Raw genomic sequence first — 9,050 nt, forward strand, 5'->3', positions numbered from 1 at the left:
AATTTTCACTCTTTCGCCGGGAAAATCGATTTCAATTGTCTCACAATTGCCCACATTTGCCACCCTCTCCCCCCCACTGGAGCCACCACCCCCGTCGGAGTGATCCCACGAAATTCCACTGGTGAATTCCTCACCGTGATTCCCTCCCCCCACCCCCCCCGCTCCCATGCGCAAAAAGAGAACTTTTCTCGCTATGGGAATAATTCCCAATAAAGAGTCTCCCTCTGCCCCAGAGCGATATTCCCATGGTGAAATAATGATTTATTCCACATCTTTTTCTCACTCACCAACTCTCCGTCCTCGTGCTCTATTTCGTCTTATTCCAATTAAGAAGAGAATGCCTTTCATGCTTTAGTGCCGTAAAATCGAATTGTGATTTAAGAGGCTGATAAGCTGCCGTCGGGATAAAATTTGCATATAAAGAAGACAGATTGTATTAGAAATATCGATTTGCCATGTTAATTCCGTCCAAGTGCCCACGATAAAATCCCCACAATCTCCCCAGAAGTTTTTTTTTCTTTTTTCCTACTCGGGACTTTTTTTTCGCCTCCACACCCACGGTCGACTGACCTCGCATTTATTTCCTCCCCTAGACAGGGGGCTCGTGAGTGGCAAGAGCGAGATTAGAATTGCGCCAGCAATTCAGAACTGATTTGATGGCCATTAAGCTGCTCTCCGTCCAATAATTCGTCAATAATGTCTGGAAATACGCACTTGGTCGCCCCTTTGAAACAAAAGTGCGTCTAATATTGAGGTCAGGGGGTCTCAAGAAAGCGAAATAAAGGCCTCATGTGGGGGAAAATCACTTGATAATTTTATTTCTTCGGCAATGATGCAATTGGAGTGCAAAGATGTGTCTCCACAATAGAGAAATAATCTCGTGGTTTTTATTACCATTCAACACGTTACATTTTCCACCCTCGGGCCCCGAAAAAAAATGCTTGCGCCGTAATATGAATTCGTGCGGGGTTGGAGAAATTGTGTGTGTGTGTCCATTTTTCAAATTGACTTTTTCAATTTCACTGAAAGCTTTCGAGTGATTGACACACTATTTCTTGGTGAAATTCTAGAAAAGATATATTGGCGCTCTTGGTGAACACTAGAGGACAAGAAAATCTGTGTTTGTGTGACTGGATAAGAATTTGTTGAGAGTGACTGAAGCATTAAAAATTTAATTGCATTTTATATATGTCATAATCTTTGCCACAAACTAACCATGAAATTTTCATAAATTCATTCAAGCGGGAAATTAGGTTCTTTTTTGTCTTCTGGTGGGGATTAGGCAACTTCTCCTGGGTGGGTTTTAGAAGTTGAGAAAGTGCGCACCAGCAATATTCAAAATATTGCTCTCCTCGCAGACACGCATATTTCATGGGAATTTATAGCACCAATTTGGAGATCAGTCACGAATTTACGACAAAACTCAGCCAAGTTTGTCCATATTTTAATCATTGGCATTTTAATCTGTCCAACTCTGGCTGTCGCCATGGCCAATGAATGTACCATTTCTGTGGGGGGAAAACTCTTCCTCATATCTGGGCGAGAGAGATGACTTTTCAGGCCCTGCCAGAGCCAATTACACTGCCTGAAGGCATAGAGTAAATGAAATTAGCTAAACACACAATCGAAAATTTCATTCAGTCTCTCATGGCCCGATTCATGTTGACACAAACACACCAATAATAATTTTTCCTGTGCCGAACACAGAGCTAATCCGGAGTCACTGAGGCCCAAACCATCCCCCAAAAGAGTTGGCGTGCGTTTGGGCGAAACGTGTAAATATTTATTCCCGAATTGAAATGGTTCCGATGGGTAAACACACTGGCACAATTGGATGAAGAAAAACTAGTGACGAATTTTTTCGTGGAGGCCTCTTTGTTTATTGAAGACATAATATTATGTCTTAAAAAGGTGACGCAAGTGAGAAAGTTCATAAATTACTGGAGCTTTTCTCTCATCTCATTCCGCGCTGATCGATTAACCTGCAACTTCCGGCGATGCTGGTGAGAATAAACAGAGAGAGAGGAACCGCACCATAACACCCATTTTCACGCGATTCAATGAGCTTTTCCACCAGACAACTTCTCCAAGGCGGTGGTATTAATAGCTCGAGGTGTATTTTGAGACTGATTTTGGGACCTTTGAGGAGGCCTCACGGCATTTGGGCGTCGAAGAGAAGGCATATAGAGAATGAGGTGCGATGGAAGAAAATGCCAATAAACGGTCACATTAGTGTTGTCTTCAAGGATGTGCCGTTGTAGGAGAGAAATGGGTCAGAGGACCTCTTTTTTGCTGACTTCCCTCAGGCCATTCTGTCATGGGACGTGGTCAACCATCCCATAAAACTCCGCCAGAGATGAACAGTTATAAACACGAGTCTTCTCCTTTTCCGACAACCCACCAGAGGCCCCCGAAAGTCCACTGGCATTTTGTCCATCTCGTAAATATTCAAATGACCCTCCTTCAGCATTTAACCACTTAATTTCTGCGAGCTTCTGCGATACATAAATTCACTCAGTGATATGATTGAAGCTCACGCTCATCACAAAAGCTAATCGTCTGCGAAGAGGATGTCAGAATTAATTTGCAATGAATAATTGATACAGACGCGACCCACCGTGTGGAAAAAACTCCAATTGACTGCATCCAATTAGCTGCATATTTTCCTCCATTTCATGGCGGTGAGCGCTTCTCAGAAGTCCCCAACCGTCAATTGCATGTCCAGAGCCTTGAGTTTCCTGTCGTCGTCAAATTATTATTTATTTATAATGTATCGTAGAATTGCCAGTGACACGAAACATCCTCATGTCTACCCATATAATCCCACGTATTAAATTTAACCGGCAAAACAGCCCGACTATTTATTGAAATGCACCAGGTATTAATAGACTGTATTTATTTTTCAATCGTGCACCCCAAGAAAAAGGCCGTTTTATTCACAAACCACGTCCTCTCGTGTGATACGCGCGCCTCTATGTTGACGGAAATTACAGAGATTTTTATTATTAATTCCGAAAAAACATACTTCCTTCCTTTTTTCCAATATAGAGAGTGAACATGTTGTTTTAACCAGGAAGATGTAATATTTTGCTGATTTTAATCACGCATTTTGGGTGATTTTATCTAGCGATTTATGTAATTTCAATAAATATTTTGAAAATAGAGAGAAATCATGTAAGAATTTGATATTCTGCCAAAGTCATCCAATAACGACGGTAGAATATTCTGGAAATTTTAAAAGCACTTAGATTAATCGAGATAAAACACATTTCTGGTAAATTATGTGTTGAAATTCTAAGCGGAGATATGAATTTTATATATCACGCGATATTTTCGGGGAATGGTAAATAAAAACATTCCGAAAAGTTGATGAGAAACTTTGGAATTCAGGAGGACTTTGCAAAGTGTATATTAAGCTTCCTCCAAATGACATGAAATCACTTAAAATAATTTGCAACACCCGCATGAAAAATCTCGAATCATTAAGAAAAAAATCGCAGCTTTTTGCTTCAAGTGCCATAAATTTTCGATATTGCGAGATAAAAGTTTTGTAAAGTGGCCCCAAAGATGTCCGCACGATTGGGAAATCGATTGTATGTCGAACATTTTAATATTTCGGGGTTATCTTTTATCTCAAACAAGATCAACACCTGGCAAATCCAACAGCTCTTCTCCCGCCACCGGGTTAGTTGAAAGAACAAGATTGCCCATGTCAGAAGCCACCAAACATGATAGAGTTCGCCAATATAATTTAATCAATTTAGCCTGACAAGTAATTGCCCATTAAAATTATTTAATTGCACCATTAAACTTTTACAGTGGGGGATCTCTTTGCTGGAGGAGCCTCACGAGACTCCAATCTCTCGCCTCAGCAATTAATCTCTGGTGCGAACGTGTGACTTACAAAATAATTAAATATGCAATTAAAATTCACGTCCAAAAATCTCTCTCTCTCCTACATGTGCCAACATGGCACAACTCATCTCCAATTCTCACGACATCTTTATGCTGTTCATTAGTAAATTGGACGAATTTGTCTGATGATCGCTGACGATAGTAAACATTTTTATGAATGCCACTTGATGGATAAAAAGAGGCCCAAATTTCCATACATCATCGTCATCGGTTGGCCCCGAGAGTGAGATTCAAATTCGAACAGCCGCACTCTTGTTGGGATGTGAGAGACCGCACTTGGAGTCTCCTTTTCTCACAGTGTGATGCACTGAGAGAAACTGAGAGTGTATTCGGATGGTGTCTTGCAAGAACCACGCTGCTTTTCGCTAGTTGAGCGAACAAGTGCGAGCGGGCGAGCTTTACTCTCCCTCTCTCATTCCGCACTTGATAAAATGTCAAATGAAGTTATCATGAGGCTGAACTTTCGGCTCTGGGTGTGTTGGTGAGAGAGGGAGCGCTCGTGCGGTGGTAGTGGTGAGGCTTTGCTTGTGTTGCTCACTAACTCATAGAAGAGGTCGCCGCAGGATCCTGGTCACCAATACCAGATGGCGACTCTATCATATAACACTTCTGGTTTCGACACGAACTATCATCCATGGTCGCAAGTCCGGTCCGATGAAATCTTAATTATTTTAATCAAGCAGGAGATTGTATCGGAAAATAAATCATCCGAATCTAGCCTGCCAGACCCTAATTAAGATCCCCCTCGTCTTCCACGGAATCTCCCTGCCGGACTGGCCTAATTGACCGGACCCTGGGCCGCTCTTGCCTCCTCCGCCAGTCTCCAGACGGCGAATGCCCAGAACAGCCTCAAGATTGAGGAATCCCACCAGCAACCACTCCGCTTTCGCCCGTCTCTGTTGCTCCTCAGCGCGCGAGATACGTTGCTAGGGTGGTGTACGAGACGGAGAAGACAGACCACGCCTTTTTCACAATGGCAGCTCCTAATAGCTCGGCATCAGGCGAATGCCCAGCCAAAGTCAGTCGACTATCTAAAATAATTTCTCTCGACGGGAAAATTAATTGCGGAAAATAAAAAGCATAGATTTCGGTGATAAGAGAATTGAAAAAGAGAAATAAATGAAATTTCCCAGCATTTTCACAAGTGCCATCCAAGTTACTCGCGTCTTGCCGATTCTCCACCCATCGGAATGGCCGAAGAGGGGTGAAGAAGATGAAATCCGTCGGAAGAAAGGAATTGTTGTGATTTGACCCTTCACGCTACTGCGGAATGCTTTGAGTGAAAGGCTTGCAAGAGTGGCAAAAAAATTGTGTCAATTTCCGAAAGGGACAATAGTTTTACAACGCACACTTCCCAGAAGGATTCCCAAGAATTTTGAATAATATCTAGATCAGAAAAAGTGTTCGGCGCATTGTTGCCTTTATTGGGCCAATTTGTTGAGGAAATAAGCAAAAAAATATAGCAAACACTTTAGTCACATTATACAAAAATGTCCCAGGAAAGTGAAAGCGATTTCTTGGAGTTGTTTTTAAAATTCATTCCCACATTCACTCAACCCCCAAAAAACCCCGCCAGAGAGTCAATGAATGTGTAAATTATGCTAATCACAAACACTTGCTTCCCGCTGGAAGTTCATTTTACACCAAGCACACAATCTATGCAAACGAAATCAACACACGAGGAGATAAATGAATATCTGAGGCACGATACTTACATTTTCCAGGCGTGAAAAATGAATAATTTATCTCTCCCACTTGCGCGACTTGCATGTTAATGCTAATTATCACTTTGTCATTTTTCACAGACACGTGGATGGGATTTCACTGGGAAATTCACACGAGAAAAGCGCTACATTACTCAATAATCACATCTTCGCCGGGGAGAGGCGAACTTGGGATGGGAAAAGTGGAAAAGAGTGGGTTAATTGGGAGAAGTTGGTGAAATTTTCATGAGTGTAAATTGATAAGTTGTGTGCGGTTGGAAAATGAGGTGGCTGGAATGAGTGATAAGTTTGTAAATAATTGACGCGATGGAACTTATCACTTAGCACTTGAATAATTGAGATTGTAAGTGAGCTCCTGAGGCACTGGCTTTTTCGCTATATGGAAAAACACTTCACTTTCTGGGCTTTTCTTGCGCCGCGACCTTCTTGGCCCCAAAATAAACACTCTCGGCGCGCTGTTCTGGCCACTGTCAACTGCGGATATTTCTGTGCGTGGTGGCCTTGGGGCAGTTTCTTGGCCCTCGCGACGCGGACGTGGAAAATGGCTGGGCCGCAGGACTGTCCATCGCGGGCGTCCGTGGGCAAAAAAAGATGCTATCAGAGCGAAGACTTGTGATAGAAAACTGTCCAAAATTTGTACCACTCGATCTCTCCACCACATAGAGCGTGCACATAAAATTTTATATGGCTCTTCGCTACATAAGCTTGTACAAACATGAAGGCAGAGTATAATCCCCATCGCGTCGCGCGCCCCTCGACGTCCCTCGCCCGGACTCGGTCTGTGTGAAAAAGACGCGCGCCAGATGGAATTGGAATGTGGCGTGCAAGACGTTGCTCTCTCCCGGAGAGGACTCGCAGGGCCATAGGCGTTGCCAGCCACCAAATCATGTGGCAGAAGCCCTCCTTTGGGTCTCTCGCGCTGTCTCTCTTGGTTTTCCACCACCGACTTCCCCATGGCTTTCCTCGCCATGAGTAACAAGTGAGAAAGACAGCTCTGGCGTGGACCTGTATGGGTGTCTTTTTGCTGTTTTGCCACTGTAACCTTTGACATGCGTTCTCTCCACATTTTCGGGTGCCCCACTGTCTCAATTTACGCCCCAACCCCTCCCACGGCATTCTCCCGCTGGAAACACCACCTCTTGGTCCCCATAATTTTCAGTTGAGATTTTCCGCACAGCCCAAGGAAGCGAGTTACAAAACCTCACAGCGTCATTTCTGCCAAATCACTCATAACCGCGCCACAAAACAGCCCACGGCGATATGCTAAAATCCTCCCAAAAGCAAGAGAAAATAGGATTTCCAAGGATGACAGATCCATCACAGTCGAAAATCGCGGGCACACTAACAACGTCACATTAAGTGAAAATATATAAAATATTTTCCCTACACGGAACCATTTGAAATTTCTTACCGATGTTGTTATTGGAACACAAACCATCAAAGTGAAAATGAGATGGTATCGCGATAGCGCCATCGTGAGTGAAGGGGACAGAGAGAATCCCATAAACATAAAAACTGCAACCGGCTGCTATGCTACGAGAAAATATCATCCGACAATCCTCCATCATCCATCCACAGAGCATGAGCATCGTCTCTTCGGAGATTTCCTCCTTTTTCGGGGTTGCTTTTCCCCAGCATTTTCCCACGACATTCCTCGGGCGTGTTGAGGAGATTTTTCATGTTTCACCCATCACCCCTCATTTGTATTCGAGGCGGCGTTATTTTCCTTCTCGTCCACAGAGAGATTTCACCGCGGAGATAAAGTGGAATTTCTCGGAAAAATACGCCTAGAAGTCTCTCAAAATGCTCAAAACTTCAAACATCTCATCTCTAGAGTCTCAAAATGAGAGATTATCAACTCTTCTCTCTGTCTGAAATCTGTGTATTTGGGAAAAGAAAATGTTTTGGCGTTTGAGCTGATTAAAATAGACAGAGATTGTTGAGAGAGACTTAATTTGGTGGGGCATAAATAATATGAATTTCCTGCAATTTTCATATAAACACGCTCACACTTGAGCCTCTTTCTCAAAGTGATAATATATTCTTCTCATTGAGATTCTAGAAATCCCCCGACTTATTTATTAAGCCAAGAAGTGCTATACATAATTCAGCAAAAGAAACGAAAAGGGTGTGACTGCTTCAGACCAGAGAAATGAAATTTACGCCCAGTTGATTGAAAAGAATAAATTCGGACAGACAAAATTCTTTATCACACTGCGAATATACCAAAAAATTAAACCACACAAGATTTTACGATTCAAATTACCTATTTTGCTTGAAAAGTTGTTGACCAACCTGTTCAGCTGTTCAGACACACGCAAAGCTTGAGATACATTTCAATTTATTTTATCAATTAGAGCAGTAAAGGCAACTGAAGCAATTTATCTACAACTGTCTTCAATGTGTGCTGAAAATCCCCAATTATAGACTTGTTTCGGCGAATTAAAGACATTTTTTTCCTTAATATTTCAACCCTCAAAGCTCTCAGCATTCAAAATGTGCGATGAAGAGGCAAAGAGTGTAATGGAAATCTTGTCGAGGCGTTGATTTCCCAGCGAGAGGAGGTAATTCAGTGTTTGATCAGGCTTTGAATGTCTGCATTAGTAGCGATCGGAATCGAGTTCCACCCCCGGGGAGTGAAGGAGGGCCACCCATTCGGCGGGTTAAGTGAAGCAAACATTACCCGCATACAGGATTAAATCACACATTACGCCTCGAGGACTCTGTGATATTCATATGGATGTTTACTCAGCGTGTTATGTATTTCCATGGAGAACACACCCTCTCATCACCAACTTTCCATCATCCTCTTGGCATGGAAATGAGGCAAAAACATCTCATCTCTATGCTGTATATGCAAAATGGGATTTCAGGGCGGAATGGGGGTGAATCCAAGAGGGATGCTCCCATATATAGTATTTGAGTGAGCATTTTCGCAAAATAGAGCTTCGAAGTCACTCACTTCTGACACGATAATGGTGTTTTCTGCTCTCTTGCCTTCTGCTGGGGCTCACGAACCCCTACTGTACACAAAGGAGGGGTGCCTCTGAGGGAGAAAAAGGGAGAAATCCTTTTTTCCTTCTGCCAGCACACCCCGAAGCCCATAGAGATGGGTGGAAAAAAAATCTGAGGGGTAGGCAAAGTGTCAATAATCTCATAAACAAATCCCCCCACAAGGGTTGAAATTGTTCCATGCCATTGAAGCCCATTTAACGCGGAAAAAAGCCCCACCAGAAAGAGGGAGGGCATATAGCTCAGATACAGTCGAATCCCCTTGGCCATCTTCCATTCCACATTTTATGTTGCGTTTTCCAATGTTCATCCACCAACTGCAATAACTTCCACTTCCTTCATCCACCATCGCCCTTTTTCCACCCTCGCTCTCTCCTCTCATCATCTCCCTCATCGCAC

Source organism: Phlebotomus argentipes, unplaced genomic scaffold, assembly GCF_947086385.1.
Source record: "Phlebotomus argentipes unplaced genomic scaffold, Phlebotomus argentipes genome assembly scaffold_4, whole genome shotgun sequence".
In the NCBI taxonomy this organism is placed as follows: domain Eukaryota; kingdom Metazoa; phylum Arthropoda; class Insecta; order Diptera; family Psychodidae; genus Phlebotomus; species Phlebotomus argentipes.